Genomic DNA, 24,208 nt, shown 5'->3' with positions numbered 1-24,208 from the left:
TATTTTTTCTTTGTATTTAATTTTTGATAGTTTAATATGTGTCATAGTGTGTTTCTCCTTGCACTTATCCTGTGTGGGACTCTCTCTGCTTCCTGGACTTGATTAACTATTTCCTTTCCCATATTAGGAAAGTTTTCAACTATAATCTCTTCAAATATTTTCTCAGTCCTTTTCTTTTTCTCTTCTTCTTCTGGGACCCCTATAATTCAAATGTTTGTGCATTTAATGTTGTCCCAGAAGTCCCTAAGACTGTCCTCAAGTCTTTTCATTCTTTTTTCTTTATTCTGCTCTGCGGTAGTTATTTCCACTATTTTATCTTCCAGGTCACTTATCCGTTCTTCTGCCTCAGTTATTCTGCTCTTGATTCCTTCTAGAGAATTTTTAATTTTATTTATTGTGTTGTTCATCATTGTCTGTTTGCTCTTTAGTTCTTCTAAGTCCTTGTTAAACGTTTCTTGTATTTTCTCTATTCTATTTCCAAGATTTTGGATCATCTTTACTATCATGACTCTGAATTCTTTTTCAGGTAGACTATTTCCTCTTCATTTGTTTGGTCTGGTGGGTTTTTACCTTGCTCCTTCATCTGCTGTGTGTTTCTCTGTCTTCTCATTTTGCTTAACTTACTGTGTTTAGGGTCTCATTTTCGCAGGCCGCAGGTTTGTAGTTCCCATTTTTTTTGATGTCTGCCCCCAGTGGGTAAGGTTGGTTCAGTGGGTTGTGTAGGCTTTCTGGTGGAGGGGACTGGTGCCTGTGTTTTGGTGGATGAGACTGGATATTGTCTTTCTGGTGGGCAAGACCACATCCGGTGGTGTGTTTTTGGGGTGACTGTAACCGTATTATGATTTTAGGCAGCCTGTCGTCTAATGGGTGGGGTTATGTTCCTGTCTGGTTAGTTGTTTGGCATAGGGTGTCCAGCACTGTAGCTTGCTGGTTGTTAAGTGGAGCTGGGTCTTAGCGTTGAGATGGAGGTCTTGGGAGATCTTTCGTCATTTGATATTATGTGGAGCCAGGAGGTCTCTGGTGGAACAATGTCTGGAACTTGGCTCTCCCACCTCAGAGGTTCAGGCCTGACACCCAGCCGGAGCACCAAGACCCTGTCAGCCACATGGCTCAGAAGAAAAGGGAGAAAAAGAGAAAGAAAGAAAAAATAAAATAAAGTTATTAAAATAAAAAATATTTAACAAAAATAAAAATTTTTTTAAAGTAATAAAAAAAAGAAAGAAAGAAAGAAGAGAGCAACCAAACCAAAAAACAAATCCACCAATGATAACAAGTGCTAAAAACTATACTAAAAAACAAAACAAAACCAGACAGACAGAACCCTAGGACAAATGGTTAAAGCAAAGCTATACAGACAAAATCACACAAAGAAACATATACATACACACTCACAAAGAGAGAAAATGGGAAAAAAATGTATATCCTTGCTCCCAAAGTTCATCGCCTCAATTTTGGGATGATTCGTTGTCTATTCAGGTATTCCACAGATGCAGGGTACATCAAGTTGACTGTGGAGATTCAGTCCTCTGCTCCTGAGGCTGCTGGGAGAGATTTCCCTTTCTCTTCTTTGTTCGCACAGCTCCTGGGGTTCAGCTTTGGATTTGGCCCCGCCTCTGCATGTAAGTTGCCTGAGAGCATATGTTCTTTGCTCTGACAGGACGGGGTTAAAGGAGCAGCTGATTTGGGGGCTCTGGCTCACTCAGGCGGCACTCAGGAAGAGAGGGGTATGGAATGTGGGGCAAGCCTGCAGCAGCAGAGGCCAGTGTGATGTTGCAACAGCCTGAGGTGCACCGTGTGTTCTCCCAGGGAAGTTGTCCCTGGATCACGGGACCCTGGCAGTGGCGGGCTGCACAGGCTCCCGGGAGGGGAGGTGTGGATAGTGTCCTGTGCTTGCTCACAGGCTTCTTGGTGGCTGCAGCAGCAGCCTTAGCATCTCATGCCCGTCTCTGGGGTCCATGCTGATAGCCGCAGCTCACGCCCGTCTCTGGAGCTCGTTTAGGCAGTGCTCTGAATCCCCTCTCCTGGCGCACCCCGTAACAATGGTCTCTTGCCTCTTTGGCAGCTCCAGACTTTTTCCCAGACTCCCTCCCAGCTAGCTGTGGCGCACTAGCCCCCTTCAGGCTGTGTTCATGCAGCCAACCCCAGTCCTCTCCCTGGGATCTGAACTCCGAAGCCCGAGCCTCAGCTCCCAACCCCCACCTGCCCCAGCGGGTGAGCAGACAAGCCTCTCGGGCTGGTGAGTGCTGGTTGGCACTGATCTCCTGTGCAGGAATCTCTCCGCTTTGCCCTCTGCACCCCTGTTCCTGCGTTCTCCTCCATGGCTCTGAAGCTTCCCCCCCCACCACCACCCCCCATACCTGCCAGTGAAGGGGCTTCGTAAGGTGTGGAAACTTTTCCTCTTTCACAGCTCCCTCCCAGAGCTGCTGGTCCTGTCCCTATTCTTTTGTCTCTGTTTTTTCTTTTTTCTTTTGCCCTACCCAGGTACGTGTAGAGTTTCTTGCCTTTTGGGAAGTCTGATGTCTTCTGCCAGCATTCATTTGTTGTTCTGTAGGAGTTGTTCCACATGTAGATGTATTTCTGATGTATTTGTCGGGAGGAAGGTGATCTCCACGTCTTACTCTTCCACTATCTTGAAGCTCACGTTAATTTTAGATAGTTGTTCAAGATGTGTACACACACCAACACACTTCAGTGAGAATATGTCTGTACCTATATATAAACATAAGCAAATTTTTATATTTATAAATTTATTTAAATATTTTTTGTGAATATGTGATACATATAAACATATATACGTAACATACATATGTTATGACATGTAGTAATTACAAGATTATCTGTGAAATATGACACAACATACAAATTGAGAGTATCACTAGAACCACATGCTCCTTCTGTACATCTTTGCTGTGCTGCTCCCCCAGAGCTAACCATAATTCTAAATCTTTAAAAATAATGTCTTTCCTTTCTAAAATAGTATTATCTCATATATACACATCTCCAAGCAATGTATTGTTTATTTTTCTTTTTTTAAGTAACCTGATTTTGTTCTCTTCTGTGATTTTTTTTCACTAAAAATTATATTTTAAAATTTACCCATGTTGTTATGTGCATCTGTGATTCATTTTACTGCTGTCTTATTTTCCACTTGATGAGCATGTAGTAATGTAATCGTTCTATAGACGAAGTGCCTATACTAATTAAACAAAAACAAAGCATATGAGTTTCTGTTCATTCACAACACTTGGAATTATCAGAATTTTCAATTTTTGCAGCATCATTCTCATTACTTATGGAATTGAGCACCATTTCTTTCTTTTTTAAAAAAAATTGACCACTTGTAATTCTTTTTCTATGAAATTCCTGTTCAGATCTTCTGCCAAAATGTTGTCATGCGTTTTCATTTAAAGTGTTGACTGTAGACAAGCTGCATCACCATCATCTGAGAGCTTGTTAGAAATCTCAGCCCGCATCCCAGAATTAGCTTCAGTTAAACAAGATTCCCAGGGGATTTGTGTGTTCATTGAAGTTGGAGAAGGACTACTTTGCTGGTGTACTTTTTTATTTATTTATAGGATTCTCTGTTCTGTTTAGGCATTCAAGGTTTAAATGTGACAAATACAGTTTTCCCTTTTGTTACTTATTTTTGGCTCTACTTATGGCATATTTTGATAAATAGACGTTCTTACTCTTAATGCGTGGAATTTATGAACTATTTTAAAGGTTAATGCTTTAGTTTCATGTTTAAATATCTATTTCCTATCCTAAGATCATAAAAATATTTGCTTCTATCTAAAGAGTGTTAAAGTTTTGCTGGTTACATTTTAGACTTAAATCCAATGGAAACTGATTTTTGTGCATGAGATAACATTGAAATCCAATTTCATTTTTTTTCACATGGATAACCAATTGTTCCAGAACCATTGATTGAATATTCTATCATTTCCTTGATTATCTGCAATGAACCTCAGTTATGTATTGAATTACCCTGTTTGTGTAGGTTTGTTTCTGATTTCATTATTATGTTTGATGGTCTATTCCTGTGTCCAGATTACCAGAACATAGCTTTATAGATCTTTTATTTGATATGGTAATTTCCCACTCTTTATTTTCTTTATTCTGGATCTATGCCTGGGACTGAATACTTTTAAAATCAGCTTGACAGATTCTTTGAAAGAACACTATTGATAATTACATTGTATTGGCTAAAAAGTTCATTTACGTTTCCCCATATTATGGAAAAACCCGAACAAACTTTTTGGCCAACCCAAATATCGATAGTTGCACTAAATCTATGGATTAATTTGGGGAGAACTGACATCTCTGTGATATTGAAACTTTGTATCCATGAAGATGAGATACAAAGTTTGTCATCTTTAATATCTTTCAATGAATTTAATAAATATTTTCACACACGTCTTATACATACCTTGCTAAATTTATTCCTAGGTGATATAAATGTATATATTGCTGTTACAATGATATTTTAAAATCACATTTGAAAATTGTTGTGGTCTATAGACTCTGCAATGAAGTTTTTGAATACTGCTTTTATTGGCCATTTTGATAAACTTTCTTTTCTCATTTTTAACAATTTATCTGCTGATTAGTTGGGATTTTATATGTTGACAGTCATAATTTCTACATAATGACAGTTTTGTTTCTTACTTTCCAACTCCTTAACTTTGCCTTAATTTAAAAACTAGTTATTTATTTACTGATTTATCTATCTGTTTCTTTGGATATGCATATGGGTATGTGTGTGTATCGGTATGTCTTTTTGTCTTAACTCAGATGCTTTATAAACCCTTGAATAGAAGTGAGAGTGGGCATCCTTTTCTTGTTCTTGTTTTAAGAAGATTACTAACATTTTAGCATTAAGTATGATATTTTGATATAGTTGAGTATTTCTTAACGGATGTAAAAAAAAAAAAAGCTATTCCTAGTGTGCTAAGGATTTTAAAAAATCATGCTTGGATATTGACTTTTAGTATATGTTTTTGATGTCCGTCAAGGTAATCATATTTTCCCCTTATTTAATCTGTTTCTCTGATTAATTATACTTAATTTTTAAAAACTCTTTATCATGGGAATTTCCAAATATGTATGAAAGTAGCATAGTATAATGAACCCCCCGGACCCATCACCTAGTGACAATCAGTATCAACATTCATTGAAATTTTATTTCCTATTCTTCTCACTGGTATAGATGCTGTGTATTTTACTTCTATTTTTAATGGTTATCCTTAAGAATATATTGTGAATGATGAAGTCTAAAATTTATATATACAATTCATAATTTGAGGATATTCGAACACTTTAATTGTTATCATTCCTGTATCAATCAGCTTAGGCTCAGTTATTTTGTGATAACAAACAACCTCAAAATCTTTGTTTTATAATCTTCAAAGTTTATTTCTTTCTCGAATTACATATCTGTCATGATTTGGCTAAAGACCAACCCATGTCTTCTTTACATATTTCAACTCAGGCTGATGGAGCAAATTCCACCTGGGAAATTCTGGCCTCCTACAAGAGGGAAAAGAGAGATTGACAAAAGTGGATGATGGCTGTTAAGATTTCCATTCAGAAACAGCACGTATCACTTTTTGCTCCTATTTCACTTACCAAAGGAAAGCAAATGGCCAAGCCTGGCATCAATAGGCTAGATATGTAATTTTATTAGAGGAAGGCTCTGCAAATATTTTTAAGATAATGTAATCCAACAGACTCATTGGCCCTCTCCTTCTTAGACAAAATCTACTCATCACCCCTTTCCCAAGAGAAACAACTCCCAAATGCCTTGAAATCACTATATTAGGCTCACAGTTCAGAATCTCATGCTATTTATTTTTCCTGTGCTTTCTCTTGGCCAAGAGTTCTATGAAGCAAAAGGACACATTATACATCCCAAACTCAGCAAACAATAGTGAGACCAGAATTGAATAACCACCATAAACATCCACGTTCAGAAAGAATGAGGCTCATAGCAACTAAGCTTCCATAGCCATTCTGAAGTCATATTGTGCAAATATTGCAGCTGTTCCCTCTGATGGGGGTGGGGGGCATTCCTTGTTTGCATCCAGGTTCATTGTTTTCTAAGTCTTTTAGCTCTATGCTCCAGCAAGTCCATGCTTTGCCATTATTCTTCTTGACCACATCTGAAGAGACCATTGAAGAATAAGCCCTCTTGGGAGGCTGAGCAACTTTCTCTGCCTGTTTCCTACTCGTGGAGGGTTGGGAGCAAGGATTGTAGTGAGTTTTGATCCATCAGATTCTTTTAGTCAAGGCTGGCATTTTCATGACAGTAGTACTCAGTAAAAACTTAGTTGACTTTTATCTATTTGATTTCAGTCAGCTCCACATGCCAATAGTGACAACCCAAATTATTTTTATATGTGAATATCTTAAGTGCATTAAATTTTTGTGGAAGAACCACACCCTTATTCTCACTTCATTAATTCACATCCAACTTAATGATTACTGAGTGCTACCTTATTCAGAGATTTTTAATAAAAGGTAGCAGATCTAAGATATTGTGACCTTGTTCCAAGGTTTAGTATTTTTTTAAACATTTCTTTTCAAAATTTTCAAATTTACACCAAGGTAGTAAGGTAAGAATAGTATAAGAAATCCCCATATATCCTTTTCCTAGATTCACCAATTATTAATATTTTGTCACATTTTTGTCACGTTTACATTCTCTGTCTCTTTTTAGATTTTTCTTGCTTGCTAGCTTTAGACACACACACACATCATTATTGCTAAACCATTTGAAAGTAGGTTGCAGTGATGATATTGTACTCAAATATTTCAGCATGTAATAAGGACGTACTTTTACATAACCATGGTATAATTATCAAATTCAGATAATTGTAATATTCTTATCTTAGATATACTCCATATTCAAATTTATCCAATTATTCCAATAACGTTATTGATTTTTCTAATCCAGGATCACAGACTGCATTTAATTGTCATGTGTCTTTTGTGTCCTTTCTTTGTCTTTAATGACATTATTATTTTTGAAGAGTATAGGTCAGTTGTTTTGTTGAATATTTATCAGTTTGGGTTTGTCTGATTATTTAGTCATAGTACATTCAGTTCGTGCATTTTTATAGGGATGTTGCACATAGGATGTTGGGTTCTTCTTAAAGCCTCGCCTCAGGGTGTTAAGTGTGTGCATTTCTTTTGGACAAACTAAATGTTAATGGTCTTTGTTGCTCAAAGGATTGAAGATAAAGAATAGCTGTATCTTTCAGATTGCAATCCTGGAATTTCTAGACTCTAGTCTCTTTAATCTCCTTAAGTTGGCAATTGTTTTATGAGTTCATCTCTTTATTCTAGTACCTTGTCAAGTGGAGACAATAATCACCAAAACTTGCTACTAGCATGCTGTTTCCCAATACCCTTGCCTAAAGCCATCAGCTCATTTGATATATTATCTGCTTTCCAAGTTATCAGGGAAATAGTTTGACCACATGTTTCACCACTGCATAATACGGGTTACCATCTCTTCAGGCTCAGCACAGAACTCACCACTGGCTGGCCTGAAGCCAATGCCATATATCCCATGTTCTGTTTTACTGGTAGCAACTCACTCCTACTACCGTTATCTGTATCAGTCATCTTAGGCTAAGAAATGCTGTCATGTGAAAATAGATGATTGTTTGTTCTCTTTATGAGTTTGCAAATTAGCACAGCATGAATACTGTAGAAATAATAGGAGGATGCTAAGAGAGACTCTATAAAAAGTTAAGTTTCTCTATCATTCTAATAAGCAATTCTACTGCTAAGAATCTATCATAAGAAATACCTGAACATATGTACAAAGATGCATAGACGAAGATATTGATTTCAGCATTGGTTACAGTATTGAAAAACCGAAAAGCACGTAAAGGGCTAACCATAAAGGAATGTTAAATAAATTATGATGCAGTCATACTATGGAATACTTTTGCAGCCATTAAATAGAGTGAGATATGTCTATAAGTTCGGCTATAGTAACATCTCTAAAACTAGTGTTCAATGGAAATATATAAATCAATGGAAAACTATGAAACCTGTAATATAATTCCATAAAGTAAAAACAAGTACAAACCACAACGTTCTGTGTATATGCAGATATAGAATGTAAACCTATTACATAAAAACTGGAAAGCTCTGCACCAAACTGTTAAACACATTTACCTCTGAAGAGAAACATAGGAAGTTGGGGTGAGGGTGGAGGATAATGAAAGGGGGTTTAAGCATTTTATTCTAGATTTTGCCTCTATTGTTTCAACTTTTATAAAAACATGATGGTGTTACTTACGTAACTTACTCATTGGATAAATATTATAACGTGTAACTAAGTAGCATGATGAACATTTAAAGGCAATGAGAAGCCTGAGGTGGGAAAGAAAGAAATGGAATGAGGAGATGCTCATGGTCCTCAACTACTGAGGAATCTCAATATTTGATTGAGCAGGAGAATGGCGAGAAGGAAATCAATTCATCTCTTAGAACTATGGAGAGATAGGATGGGCTACTTGTGAGATATAATGAAATTCCTGGCCTCGGGTATTTTAAGGAGTAAATCCAAGCCCTAATAAAAGTTTGCGTTAAAAGACATTTAATCTAGATGGTTTTACATCTAGAAGTTTCTAATTCCCATTTTTGCTTGATTGCTTCTAGAAACCACCACCCATATTCTGAAATACATTGTTCTTGCAGTTGAACTTTGGTTCCTAGAGAGGTTCACAGGAACACTTGGGTCCTGACCATTGATTCACCACTTTTAAATATATTTGCGCTAACAAATTCCCTAAGGGCTCCTTTAACAGGAAAACAACAACCACACCTAAGCCTTCCCAGCCTCCTGCAAGAGGACTGTCAGCCCTCAGACTCTCCCACTGAGTTTCAGCCCAAGTTCTTACTATGCTAGGTGCCCAGGAAAAGAATGAGAAAGCCACTTACTGGGTTTTAAATCCTTTTATGTCCTTTTTCTCAAGGCAAGCACACATAATCTGTCCCACTTTCATTCACATTTCATTGGCCAAAGGAAGTCATATGACCATATTCAATTTCAAGGTGGGTGGGGGAGGCACAATCCCCTTATAAGAACAGAAGGAAAGAATAATCAGAAATATTAGTGAGCACTAGAAGTATTTATCATAATAGACACCCTCACCTTTTAGGGACAGCATTATATTGGGATTCCTATTACCCGGGGCATTTTTTCCACTTCTAATCGACTTTATTTTTTAGAGAAGTTTTAGGTTTATAGCAAAATTGAGTGGAAGGTACAGAGATTCCCATATACCTCCTGCCCCTACACATGCACAGCCTCCCCATTTCAACATCCCCTGTTAGAGAGGTACGTTCGTTACAACTGATGAACCTACACTGACATGTCATTATCACTCAGAGCGTGTTGTTTACATTAGGGTTCACTCTTGGTGTTGTATATTCTATGGGTTTGGACAAATGTGTAATGATATGCATCCGTCTTTATAATATCATACAGAGTAGTTTCACTGCCCTAAAATTCCTCTGTGTTTAACTTATTCATTCTTCCCTCAACCCTCAGCCCCTGGTGATCACTATGAGAGTGAACCAATAACTGGCAATCTGGAGCATGGGCCAGGTGCACACCAAGGCTAGTAAAGCCTGGAACCCATTCCTGGTTAGATGGGACAAAGTTAGGACAAGCCTAGAAGGGGTCAGGCTGTGAGCTTAGAAGATGTTCGTCAAATTCAGAGACCACATCCTCTTGTGACTGTGGCTAAATTCTTCTCTGCCTTCAGGAAAATTTCAATCCTTGGCCCAGCCCTTGGTCCTTCTGCAGAGTGAAGATTCTAGGGACAGAAGTGGCAGATTACACTCTGTTTTACAACGCCCTCCATATGGTCGTGGATTAGCTAAATCCTGCCTTCAGTCCACTGAACCTCAAACCCACGAGTATTTCTCCACATCTTGGTCAAGCAGTCAATTCCACACATGAGTGGTGCTGCTCACGTCCTTTCTTTGAACTCTCTGCCCTCATCCCCCTGAGGGCTCTCTCTCTCTCTCTCTCTCTCTCTCTCTCTCGCTTGCTCGCTCTCTCACTCTCTCTCTTCTTCCCTCCCTCCCTCCTCTCTTCTTTTTTTCTTCCCATCCTTTTGTCTCTGTATCTTTATCACGAGGTCATCTTCCTTGTCATTATTTAGCCAGAGAGATATTTCCTAATAGGATATACTTGACCAAGAAAAGATGAGAACTGTCAGAATTTTAAGCTAGAGAAGATCTTAAAAAGTATCCAGTATCACCTCCTCCTTTTTTCCAAACAGTGTGCCTTGCACAACTGACCCAGAGCATTTCCCATGCAGTGCTAGATACTCAAATCTCAAGTTTGCCTCTTCTCTGGGAAGTCAGATGCTTAGAAAATGAATGCCAGTGATGGACCACAAAGGGGAAGTCCTCACTGGGCATGTGACCCGTGAATCAAAATATTCATTTCCTTCATGTTTACTGAGACTTTGGTAGTAAGTGCATGAGCGTCTATACTCATGATCCACTCACCTGGATGTCTCAGCATGTGAGTGAGCTCATGTGTTGTCTGATGTGTGTCTTTTGTGTGTGTTGGTGTATAGACATAGACACAGATGTAGATACTGCTATAGATCTGTTTTTCCCGTAAGAGAGTCTCAGCTTGAGGGAACCACCTTTACCTTATGTGTTTGAGGATCTCTCCAGGCTTTAAAAGTGAAGTCAGAACATGGTAGAATTCATCATCCCATCCTTTTCATTAGCATCCTTTCCGTCTAATGTTCAATTCAGACATGCAGCTTCTCAGCACTACACGTTATTTTTATGAAGACAGAACTAACTGCTCCCTGCATCAACCATAATTCTTCGTAAATGATGGGGGTGAAGTCTTATTCAAAAGAGCTGATCATTTTTCATGATGGATTTAACCACTTGTCTCACATTATCCCAATTAGAGAGACAAGTTTATACTTCTATAAATATCTAGTGTCTCACTTGTCGCAGAAGATCAAAGTTCTTTCATTCTTCTGCAAAGGACATTAACAATATTGAAAGACACTACATCATATTTGGTAATAGCACCTTACACTAGAATCACCCTCCTGATGAATTGTCTTCACTTTTGCTCCTGAAACTTAGACCTAATTTCTTCACTGAGCATCCAGAAAACAGATTTGTGGTTTTTAAACTATATACTTCTTTACTTTAATAAAAGATACAAATCTCTCCAAATGTATACAATAAAGTGATAATAACTTTGAAGAACAAATAATTTTAAGATCTTAAAAATAAAGTTATCATAAAAAGAAACTATGCATGAACATATTTTTTGATCACTAGGAAGTCCTTGAGCTGCATTGTGCCTTTTAAATGGTATGAATTCTTATTTCAATTTAGCACAAGTTTTGCTTTAGAGGAATTGTGTTTTTTTTTAATGTAAAGCAGTTTGTGATTTTTTAAATCAATATTTCATTCATGATTCATGTTTTGCAAAAGTGAATAATGTAATGCCTTAATGGATGGAAATGGATCATAGCAAGGAGGTCAGAAAGCAACTGCTGCCATTAATAATACACTTTCTATAAGGTAATCGACAGACAGTGAGTAGGCGAGTCTTCAGACTGTTCCTGCAGAGGCTTGGTATATGGGGTGTATACAAAAATATCAGGTGATTTTAAGAAGAGCATATGTCAAAGAGGCACACATATTTGTGTGAAAATTATCGAGTCTTTGCCTTCAGCAAATAGTTTTTCTACTCATTCAAAAACCTTATGCAGTTAATTATAGAAGAACTGCATATGATTAGAGAAATCAGGAAAAATAAAATGTGCTAGAAGCCTTAATTGCAGGAGGCACTGGACGTGGTGTGCCTTTGCTAGGTGATTCACTGTTTACATTTTCCTAGTTTCTTACTCACAACTCATGCATTTCATCGTTTACCTTTCTGACAATGCTCCAGAGTTCAACTTTGAGAAATGTGTGCATATGCAAAATAGTATATATGTATGCATATGCACACATAATACTTTATAAGGACACATATTTTATGTGCACCCTATATACACACATACTTTCAAGATTATATATATTCACACACTAAACATACCTCATTAAATATTTATAATCCTATCACCAGAATTATATATGTAATCCCATCACATACAGAATTTTTTTTTTTAATTTTTTTTTTAAAGTAATTTATTTATTTATTTATGGCTGTGTTGGGTCTTCGTTTCTGTGCGAGGGCTTTCTCTAGTTGTCACAAGCGGGGGCCACTCTTCATTGCGGTGCGCGGGCCTCTCACTATCGCGGCCTCTCTTGTTGCGGAGCACAGGCTCCAGACGCGCAGGCTCAGTAGTTGTGGCTCATGGGCCCAGTTGCTCCGCGGCATGTGGGATCTTCCCAGACCAGGGCTCGAACCCATGTCGCCTGCATTAGCAGGCAGATTCTCAACCACTGCACCACCAGGGAAGCCCCAGAATTTTGAACATAAGCCTAAATTGAACTTTGTGGAGAGTGGGGTCTCTTTGCTGTGAGTCACACTGCCCCGGCCTCTCTGGGATGACATGACTCCTTTTTTTAAAAAAATCAATATAAATGATTCTTTTTTTAAAATTGAAGTGTAATTGATTTACAATGTCGTGTTAGTTTCAGGTGTACAATGCAGTGATTCAGATATATATATATATATATATATATATATATATATATATATATATATTCTTTTTCAGATTCACTTCCCTTATAGGTTATTACAAAATATTGAGTATAGTTCCCTGTGCTATATCAAAAAAAGAAAAAACCAAACTTCCCAATCAAAAAATAGGCAGAAGATCTAAACAAACATTCCTCCAAAGAAGACTTACAGATGGCCAACAGGCACATGAAAAAAAATGCTCAACATCGCTAATTATTAGAGAAATGCAAATAAAAACTATAATGAGGTATCACCACACACCAGTTAGAATGGCCATCATCAAAAAGTCTACAAATAATAAATGCTGGAGAGGGTGTGGAGAAAAAGGAGCCCTCCTACACTACTGATGGGAATGTAAATTTGTACTGTCACTATGGAGAACAGTATGGAGGTTCCTTTAGAAATGAAAAATAAAGTTACCATATGACCCAGCAATCCCACTCCTGGGCATATATCTGGAGAAAACCATAATTCGAAAAGATACATGCACCCCTATGTTCATTGCAGCACTATTTACAATAGCCAGGACATGGAAGCAACTTAAACGTCCATCGACAGAGAAATGACTAAAGAAGGTGTGGTACATATATACAATGGGATATTACTCAGCCATAAAAAAGAATGAAATAATGCCATTTGCAGCAACATGAATGGACCTAGAGATTATCATACTAAGTAAAGTAAGCCAGACAGAGAAAGACAAATATCATATGATATCACTTATATGTGGAATCTGGAAAAAAAAAGATACAAACGAACTTATTTACAAAACAGAAATCGACCCACAGACATAGAAAACAAACTTACGGTTACCAAAGGGAAGGGGAGGGAAGGGATAAATTAGGAGGATGGGATTAACATACATACACTGGCATGGCCTGACTTCTGACTCAGCTCCTCATAGCCACATGTCTTCTAGAAACAGCTGCCAGGGAACTCAGCATTCTCACCTCCTCACCTCCCTAAGCTGATCCAGCAAAAATGGCCTTCAGAGGCAATGTTCCCAACATTTTAAATAAGAAATCAATAAATTCAGCACAAATAATCTACAGTCAGGGGGAGGGGAGGGGTGTGGATACGATCAGATGATTCAAATCAGAGCAGAGGTGAATGACCAATCAAATGATGGTAATTGGAAAGTTTACTGAAATTGTGATACCTATCCTTACTGAGTGCCCACTTACGTATTTTATAATTTTCACAACTACCCTGCCAAGCAGGCATCATATTCCAAATTTCATTGGTAAGAAAACTGAGGCATGGGGCAAGGTAAAAAAAAAAATCATTTCTAAAGACCACATACCCATCAAGTAGCAAAGTTAACCTTCACATCTAAGTCCCTGGTTCCAAAGCACACACTTTGTGCCCTACCATATCTGGTAAGTGGTTAATATCCAAAATATACGAAGAACTCATACAACTCAACATCAAAAACATAAACAGACTGATTAAAAATGGGCAGAGGATCTGAATAGACATTTTTCCAAAGAAGATACACAGATGGCTAGCAGGCACATGCATGAAAAGATGCTCAACATCACTAATTATCAGAGAAGTACAAATCAAAACCACAGTGAGATAACACCTCGCACCTGTCAGAATGGTTATTATCAAAAAGATAACAAATAACAAGTGTGGGTAAGGATGTGGAAAAAAGGGAAACTTCCTGCACTGCTGGTTGGAATGTAAATTGGTGCAGCCACTATGGAAAGCAGTATGGAGGTTCCTCAAAAAATTAAAAAAAGAACTACCACATGATCCAATAATTCCACTCCTGGGTATTTGAAGAAAAAGAAAACAGTATTTCGAAAAGATATATGCACCCCTCCGTGCACTGCAGCATTGTTTACAATAGCCAAGATATGGAAATAAACTTCATGTCCATCAATAGATGAATGGATAAAGAAGATGTGGTATATGTATATACAGTGGAATATTACTCAGCCATAAAAAGGATGAAATCTTGTCATTTGTGACAACATGGATGGACCTAGAGGGTATTATGCTAAGTGAAATAAGTCAGACAGAGAAAGACAAATACCATGTGATTTCATTAATGTGCGGAATCTCAAAAACAAAACAAGCAAACATAAAACAGAAACAGAGTTATAGATACAGAGAGCAAACAAGTGATTGCCAGAGGGAATGGGGGAAGTGAGAGGAAAGAAATAGACAAGAGAGATTGAGGTACAAACTTCCAGTTGCAAAGTAAATGATTTGTAGGCATGAAATCTGTGTGGTAAATATACTTAATAATTATGTAATATCTTCATATATTGACAGGTCATAACTAGACTTATCATGGTGATCATTTTGAAATGCGTAGAAATATCAAATCACTATGTTGTGTAACAAGAACTAACATTATGCTGTAGGTCAATTATACTTCAAAAACAAACAGACAAACTCATAGACAAAGAGTTTCTCACCCATTTCTCAGATGAGGAGACCAGCTTAGCGAATTTAAGGGCCTTGTCAAGGATCACAGCACCAAGATGTTCACCAAGATATTAACTCTTCCTGCTACAACAGTTCCTCTGCAATAAACTCAGGGGTCACAGTATCTTTTTGTGACAAGGAGTGATGAATATTAAACCACCCCTGCTCTGCCTTCTCTTTAGAACAAAACTTCCAGATAATTCCGGGCATGGAGATGCTACCTGAAAATCAAATGGGTCTAAGTATTCATAGAAGTCCCAAGCAAATAAAAAGCAGTTCTTTGAACCCAAGATTCAGAGACATAGAAGAACTTGGAGAGCCAAACCAGTGATCTATACTCAAGTCTCATCGCTTCTTGGTGTTCTTGTGCAAAAAATGTTCATCATCCTCTGCTACTATTATCACAATCAAACATGATTCTGGGATAAGCTTTGGATAGAGAGCTCTCAGAAGTTGGCTCAGCACTAATTCGACAGTCTCTGTTGTAGTACCATGGTTCACAGCAGAGATCGGTAACTTTTTTCTGTAAAGCGCCCGAGAGTAAATACTTTAGTCTTTGTGGGCGATATATGGTCTCTATCACATGTTATTCCTTGCCTTTTGTTTGTTTTTACAAGCCTTAAAAATGACACAAGCCACTCTTAGCTTGAAGACTGAACAAAGTTAAGTAAAGTAAGTAAAGTTACTTTACTTACTTTACAAGTTAACTTTACAAGTTAAGTAAAGTTACTTTACTTCAGCTGAACAAAAACAGCTATAGTTTGCCTACCTGTGGTTTGGAGTGTAAACTCTGGAAGACTGCCTGGGTTCAAAGCCTGACACTTCCTAAGTCAGAAAGAGAAAGACAAATACCATATGATATCACTTATATGTGGAATCTAAAATATGACACAAATGAACTTATCTACGAAACAGAAACAGACTCACAGACATAGAAAACAGACTTGTGGTTGCCACGGGGAGGGGAGTAGGGGAGAGATGGACTGGGAGTTTGGGATTAGCAGATGCAAACTATTATATAATATATAGAATGCATAAGCCACAAGGTCCTACTGTATAGCACAGGGAACTATATTCAATACCCTGTGATAAACCATAATGGAAAAGAATATGAAAAAGAATGTATATATGTACAACTGAATCACTTTGCCATGCAGCAGAAATTAACACAACATTGTAAATCAACTATACTGCAGTAAAATAAATTGAAAAAACAGCCTGACACTTCCACTTCTAGCTGTGTTACCTCTGGTGAGTTACTTAACTATTCTGTGCCTCAGGAAAATGAGCAGTCATAATAGCACTTCCCTCATAGGATGTGGTGGGGTTTTAATGATTTAAATGCATAAGAAATACTTAGGAGAGCAATGATGTAATTGACAAAGTGTAGGCCTTAGCTTTTATTAATAGGTTTGGGAGGCGGGTCTGAGCCTGGTTGGTTTTCCCAGTTATTCAGGGCCGCTAACCCCCCCTGTGGAAGCCATGGCAACCTGTCAACCAACTGTTCTTTTCTTGTGGCATATCATGCACGGGGAGGATAAATACTGTCTGCTTAGAGTATTAAAATAGTTCCCATATGCAGAGTGGGACAAAAATAGCTCTTACCTTACAGGGTTGTTTTGCAGAATAAATGGGCTGATGAATATGAATTTGCTCATTATAATGTATAGCTCTAGTTATTATTGTGGAAGAGACCTGATTACAATTACTAATTAGACAAGAGTTTTGGGCAGAACCTTTCTCTGGGTGATACCCCTGATGTAATATAGTTGAAGCATGTATAGTTGATACATGCTTCTTCCTCTTCTTCCCTAGGCTCTGCTTTTTTTTTTTTTTTAACATCTTTATTGGAGTATAATTGCTTTACAATGGTGTGTTAGTTTCTGCTGTATAACAACATGAATCAGCTATATGTATACATATATCCCCATATCTCCTCCCTCTTGCGTCTCCCTCCCTCCCACCCTCCCTATCCCACCCCTCTAGGTGGTCACAAAGCACTGAGCTGATCTCCCTGTGCTATGTGGCTGCTTCCCACTAGCTATCTATTTTACATTTGGTAGTGTATATATATCCATGCCACTCTCTCACTTCATCCCAGCTTACCCTTCCCCCTACCCTTGTCCTCAAGTCCATTCTCTACATCTGCATCTTTATTACTGTCCTACCCCTAGGTTCTTCAGAACCATTTTTTTTTTTTTTTTTTTTTTAGATTCCATATATATGTGTTAGTATACAGTATTTGTTTTTCTCTTTCTGAGTTACTTCACTCTGCGTGACAGTCTCTAGGTCCATCCACCTCACTACAAATAACTCAACTTTGTTTCTTTTTATGGCTGAGTAATATTCCATTGTATATATGTGCCACATCTTCTTTATCCATTCTTCTGTCGATGGACGCTTAGGTTGCGTCCATGTCCTGGCTATTGTAAATAGAGCTGCAATGAAGATTGTGGTACATGACTCTTTTTTTTTTTTTAATTAATTATTTATTTATTTATTTATTTTTGGCTGTGTTGGGTCTTTGTTTCTGTGCGAGGGCTTTCTCTAGTTGTGGCAAGTGGGGGCCACTCTTCATCGCGGTGCGCGGGCCTCTCACTGTCGCGGCCTCTCTTGTCGTGGAGCACAGGCTCCAGTCGCGCAAGCTCAGTAGTTGTGGCTCATGGACCTAGTTGCTCCGCGGCATGTGGGATCTTCCCAGACCAGGGCTCGAACCCATGTGCCCTGCATTGCCAGGCAGATTCTCAACCACTGTGCCACCAGGGAAGCCCATGACTCTTTTTAAATTATGGTTTTCTCAGGGTATATGCCAAGCAGTGGGATTGCTGGGTTGTATGGTAGTTCTATTTTTAGTTTTTTAAGGAGCCTCCATACTGTTCTCCATAGTGGCTGTATCAATTTACATTCCCACCAACAGTGCAAGAGGGTTTCCTTTTCTCCACACCCTCTCCAGCATTTGTTGTTTGTAGATTTTTTTTTTTTTTTTTTTTTTTTTTTTTTTTTTTTTTTAAATTTTATTTATTTATTTATGGCTGCGTTGGGTCTTCGTTTCTGTGCGAGGGCTTTCTCTAGTTGCGGCAAGTGGGGGCCACTCTTCATCGCGGTGCGCGGACCTCTCACTATCGCGGCCTCTCTTGTTGTGGAGCACAGGCTCCAGACGCGCAGGCTCAGTAATTGTGGCTCACGGGCCTAGTTGCTCCGCGGCATGTGGGATCTTCCCAGACCAGGGCTCGAACCCGTGTCCCCTGCATTGGCAGGCAGATTCTCAACCACTGCGCCACCAGGGAAGCCCTGTTTGTAGATTTTTTTATGATGGCCATTCTGAGTGGTGTGAAGTGATACTTCACTGTAGTTTTGATTTGCATTTCTCTAATGATTAGTGATGTTGAGCATCCTTTCATGTGTTTGTTGGCAATCTGTATATCTTCTTTGGAGAAATATCTATTTAGGTCTTCTGCCCATTTTTGGATTGGGTTGTTTGGTTTTTTGATATTGAGCTGCATGAGCTACTTGTATATTTTGGAGATTAATCCTTTGTCAGTTGCTTCATTTGCAAATATTTTCTCACATTCTGAAGGTTGTCTTTTCATCTTGTTTATGGTTTCCTTTGTTGTGCATAAGCTTTTGAGTTTCATTAGGTCCCATTTGTTTATTTTTGTTTTTATTTCCATTTCTCTAGGAGGTGGGTCAAAAAGGGTCTTGCTGTGATTTATGTCATAGAGTGTTCTGCCTATGTTTTCCTCTAAGAGTTTCATAGTGTCTGGCCTTACATTTAGGTCTTTAATCCATTTTGAGTTTATTTTTGTGTATGGTGTTAGGGAGTGTTCTAATTGCATTCTTTTACCTGTAGCTGTCCAGTTTTCCCAGCACCACTTATTGAAGAGGCTGTCTTTTCTCCATTGTATATTCTTGCCTCCTTTATCAAAGATAAGGTGACCATATGTGTGGGTTTATCTCTGGGCTTTCTATCCTGTTCCATTGATCTATATTTCTGTTTTTGTGCCAGTACCATACTGTCTTGATTACCGTAGCTTTGTAATATAGTCTGAAGTCCAGGAGCCTGATTCCTCCAGCTCCGTTTTTCTTTCTCAAGAGCTCTGCATTTTTGTAGAATGAAAGCTTGGTCTTAGTCATTCCTCTCGACTCAGCACCAAGAAAAGGACCAAGTGCAGCACTATAGCTGGATAAAAATATTTTTAAATGAAATAGTTTTATTTTTAAGACATAATATGAATATTTCATATTTGTGGGCTTGCTCGTGCTCTCTTTCTCTTAGCGACATTTTCAAATCACAAAAGACTTCCAATTCAAGATGGCTGTCAGAATAAACACAAATTGAACATCCAGTATTCCTAGTAATTGCGGAAGAAATACATGCTAACAAACACAACCATCTGTGCATACACTGGAAAATAAGACAAAGCTGTCAGTCAGTCCTCACAAAGCTAAAAAAAATAAGGACATCGTGATCTCACCTCAAGGGCTTTGAGCTTGCTATTCTGTCTTTCAAATCCATGTATATGGTTCCTGGTTTAAATGTCAACAAATAAAAAATGAAGTAATATAAAAAAGAGAGAAAGAGAGACTCTAAAGTTTCCTGAAAGGGGAAAGGAATATGGGATCCCATAGGAGATGGAAACCATAGGCTCAAGTGCATGCTGGGAGAATGGTTGAAAAGACGGAACTGCTCTGGAGGTGCTGCTAGCCCAGGGAGCAGTCAGCAGAGGGGCAGGGAGGCAGGTGGTCTAGGGTGATCATGGGGATGCTTGTCTGGGATAACACAGAAGGGCAGAATGAGTTGTCCCCTCTGTTTCATTGCCTTGGGCCAAGCATCACATGACAGGGTGCTGGCATCTGAGAGACAAGACAATATATTGCCCCACTGGCAGCCTTAGGAGGAATGGGGAGCTCCTTTACACAAAGGCATCACTGCTGGAAAAACATCCCACACATACGAGATCCAAGTAAAGACCACTTTATTTGAACATAGAAAGTAAACCATCTGCGGTTCCTCTCTAAGTGCATTGCAAAAAGGTATTCTTCAAGAAAGCAAAATTAATATTTGGAATATATAAAGATGTTTGTTTCAAAAAAAATAAAAAATCTTAATGGAAAAATGGGCAAAAGTCATGAACAGATAGTCCTGATTCTAAAAGATGAAATACGCATGACAAACGAACATGTGGCAAGATGCTCAGCTTCACCAGTAACGAGGCAACACCAATTAGAACAAAGAAATGTAATCTTTTACTCATCAGAGTAACACACACATATCAAATACTGATGATGCTGTAAAGAAATGAATACCCTTATTCACCGCTTCTGTGAGTGTAAATTTTCATAGCTACTCCACCATTTTGGCAATGTCTTCTTAGAATGAAAAAATGAATATCCTCTGTGACTCAGCAACTCTCTGCCTCAGTTTCTACCTTAGAGATGCACTTGCAGGTGCCCAATATGAAAGTTCAAGCATGTTCATTGCAGCAGTGCTGGAGCAGACAAAACTGGAGACAAACATAAACATTGGAATAAATGCACAATGGTACATCCAGACCATGCAGTGCTTGTAAAGAAATGGAGGCAGATCTATGTGTATGAAGGTGGGAAGGTCTTTAAACATAGTATCAAGTGAGAAAAATACAATTCATGGAACAAGAAGTATAGTATAACAAGACTTAGATATAAGATCGAACTCTCCTTCATACAAAATACAAAGAGAAATAGAGATTTAGAGAGAGACAGAGAGTGAGGGAGAGACAGAGACAGGAGGAGTGGGGAGGGGAGGGGAGAGGAAGGATTGATTTAAATTCAAAAATAAATAGTTTTTAAGTGAAGTAAGTCAGAAAGACAAAGACAAATGCCATATGATATCATTTATATGTGGAATCTAAACTATGACACGAATGAACCTATCTATGAAACAGAAACAAAATCAGGGACATAGAGAACAGACTGGTGGTTGCCAAGAGGGAGGAGGTTGGGGGAGGGATGGAGTGGGAGTTTGGGGTTAGCAGAGGCAACCTGTTATATATGGGATGGATAAACAACAAGGTCCTCCTGTAGAGCACAGGGAACTATATCCAATATCCTGTGTTACACCATAATGGAAAAGAATATGCAAAAGCCTGTATATATATGTATAACTGAGTCACTTTGCTGTACAGCACTACTTAACGCTACATTGTAATTCAACTATACTTCCATAAAAAAATAAATTAAAAAATAAATAGTTTTAATAGTGTAATTGAGCCTCAAGATAGAAAACTGAAAAACACGAAGAAAAAAAAAAAAACACCTCTAATCTTATCCCACGGAGATAATCACATTGAGCATTTTGCTGTATATTCTTTCAGTCAGTTTTCTATGCAGGTATAGGTTGAATTGGAAATGTTACTCGGCCGGGGAATCTCTTATTTTGGAGGTGAAAAATACTTTAGCGTCAATGAGCAGAGGTAGAGGAAATTGAAACGCGTGAACCCTGAGAATTCAGGGGAATACGTATGGATCGCTGACACCTTGTGGAGAAACAGGAAAAAATAGGCAGACAATTGTGAAATGTTCCCATTACGGGGAACTTGGAGAGTGGGTGAGGCTGGGACCCGGGGAGTTGGAGGGAACGGTGCAGAGATGCTGGGCACCCCGAAGCGCTCACGCATCCTCTGTTCTCCTCCTCGATGCCGTTTATAATAATGAAGTTATAAGGAGAAGAAGCAGACATAACTGGAGCAACCAATTATAACACCTCGACAGGTGTTCGGCAGAGTTTGTGTCTCAGACAAGACGAGCTCTAAAGAGGGAGAATTGGAACTGGAAATACAAGGGTTAAATCTAGTAACTCTAGACCCTGCATGTGTGGGAACTTGGGCCAATTCTGATTTTCTATGTCCCAGAAATATTGTCTATTTCAACTCTGTTTTCATATTTGTCATAGAGGTTTTCATAGTGTCCTCTTTTAATTTTCAAACATTTTGTGTATCTCTGTGTTCATTTTTCAGGTTATTTGTGCCTCATGTTTCTTGATCCTATTTGCCTAAGATTTGTCTGTTTTATGAGTCATTTCAAAGCTTTCGGTTTTGCTGATCAAATCATTTCTGAGGCAGGAGAAATCTTTTTCATAAATTTCAGCTTTTATCTTAGTATTCCCTTCTTTCGAATCTCTATGGGTTGATTTTCCTGCATTTTCCCGCCCACTAATGAGATTTTGGATTTCCTCTTTACTGTCTTGCCTGGGTGTCGCCCAGAGGCGGCAAAGCATATGGTTAATAAAAAATAATGACAATGAATGAGAAAAGGGCCTGGTCCCTGGAAACACGGAGAAGGACTTTTCATAGAAACAAGGAAGAGGAAGAGGAGGATGTCAGAGAGACCCAGGCAACGTCTAATCTTGGAGAGAGCTGTCTGAATGTGGGGCAGGGCTTGCCGTGAGATCCCAGATCTGAGGAGCAGTGTTCACAAGGGAACTGAGCTAGATCATGCAGTCAACCATTAGATCAGGAGGAGGAAAATATTTGTGGCTTATCTGCTGAGACTTTCCTGCCCCCAAACTATCCAGAGAAATCTTAATATAGATTATTTTAATTATTATGTTTACTGATATTGCCTTTATATTAAGAGTAAATTAAACTTTCTAAGAGCTGCAGATATGAGACCCAGAGGCACAGGAGATCAAGTTAGCAATTCTGTATATCAAGAGGTCTATCCTCAGTCAAGTCCAATCTGTTTGCCTTTGAGTCTCTGATTAAGGTTTAGCCGTAGTTAGCCTACTTTTAAAATGCTTGTTTCTACCCACCCTCCAAGAATCACTGGGAGAATTTCTCCACACTGCAGTTTAGGAAATTGAAAATCTGCCCCCAGAAAGGTATTATAGAGAACAAAAATGTGAGATCTCCAAGATTTTTGACTATTACAAATAGGAGAGAAAATTTTGCATCCAAACAGGACAAGCAATTCCACTCACTGTTAATGTAATTATTCCTCTGACTTTGAATTCCTTTTCTCAAGTGTTGCAATGATGCATGATGCCTTTATGCTAACCTTGCAGCCCTAAGCAGCTTTTCCCCCTCCAGTTTCCTATACACCCTCCGGAAGAGTACTCCTCTGCTCTGCTACCTGTTTCTTCCATTAGCCTGTTGCTGACTGAACTGGTTTTCACATTAGCATGTTTTTATAGCACACAATGGTTTCCTCAGTTACACAACAGACCCAGTGCCAATAAACTCACTTCTAGGTAATGTAAAGCATATTTGAGCACAAGAATGGTTGCATTTTCGGAGCTAAAAATAAGCACTTGTTTTTAATTTTCCATGAGAATGCAGTCTCTCAACCCAAGAGGCCACCTCCTGCCTGGTGAACTCTTTATGCTAAAGTCATCACTCCGTGGCTGAAAGTGTGGAATTCACGTTTCATTATGTAACACGGAGGGAAAAGCCCATATGCAAATCTCTCTTTAATTCCACCATGTCCCTACTTGTTCATAATGCTTTAAAAACCAGACGATATCAAATACACTTCAATATAGAAGCAAGCCCCACCATAGCCAATCTACATGGAAAGAGTATCTTTATTTTTATAGTACTAACGATAGCTGACATTATCTTATTTGATCCTCATAACAGCATTATGAAGTTGGTAAGCTTATATCCACAAAAGGAAGTCAATCACTTCTCATTTTTACCCAGATGCTGCAAGCTTACCCTGCTGCATCAGCTTTGCTTATTGGAGGAATTTTCTTTTCCTCCAAATGTAGTTTTTGACTGTTAAGGTGTCCTGTCCCAGCCACAAACTACTGATCAACTCTAGAAGGGCATTTAAAAACCATCCACATCTACATTTTTCTTTCTGATGTTGGATACCAAATTTTTCCTTTCAAGATGAAAATTTATGGCTCTTCTTTCTATCTGTTGTGGACTGGACTATCGCTATGGGGTAGAGCCTAACCATGAAGAAAGCCTCTCTTTTAAATGATCTGATTGCAAAAGTTTAGAAAAGATGCTTTTTTTAAAAAACAAAAATGAGCTAAGAGAAGCAATGGTTAAGAGTGAAGGCACTTGAGTCAGACAAACC

Source organism: Balaenoptera ricei, chromosome 2 (assembly GCF_028023285.1).
Source record: "Balaenoptera ricei isolate mBalRic1 chromosome 2, mBalRic1.hap2, whole genome shotgun sequence".
Taxonomy (NCBI): Eukaryota; Metazoa; Chordata; class Mammalia; order Artiodactyla; family Balaenopteridae; genus Balaenoptera; species Balaenoptera ricei.
The sequence above is the reverse complement of the archived record's forward strand: the minus strand, read 5'-3'. Positions refer to the sequence as shown.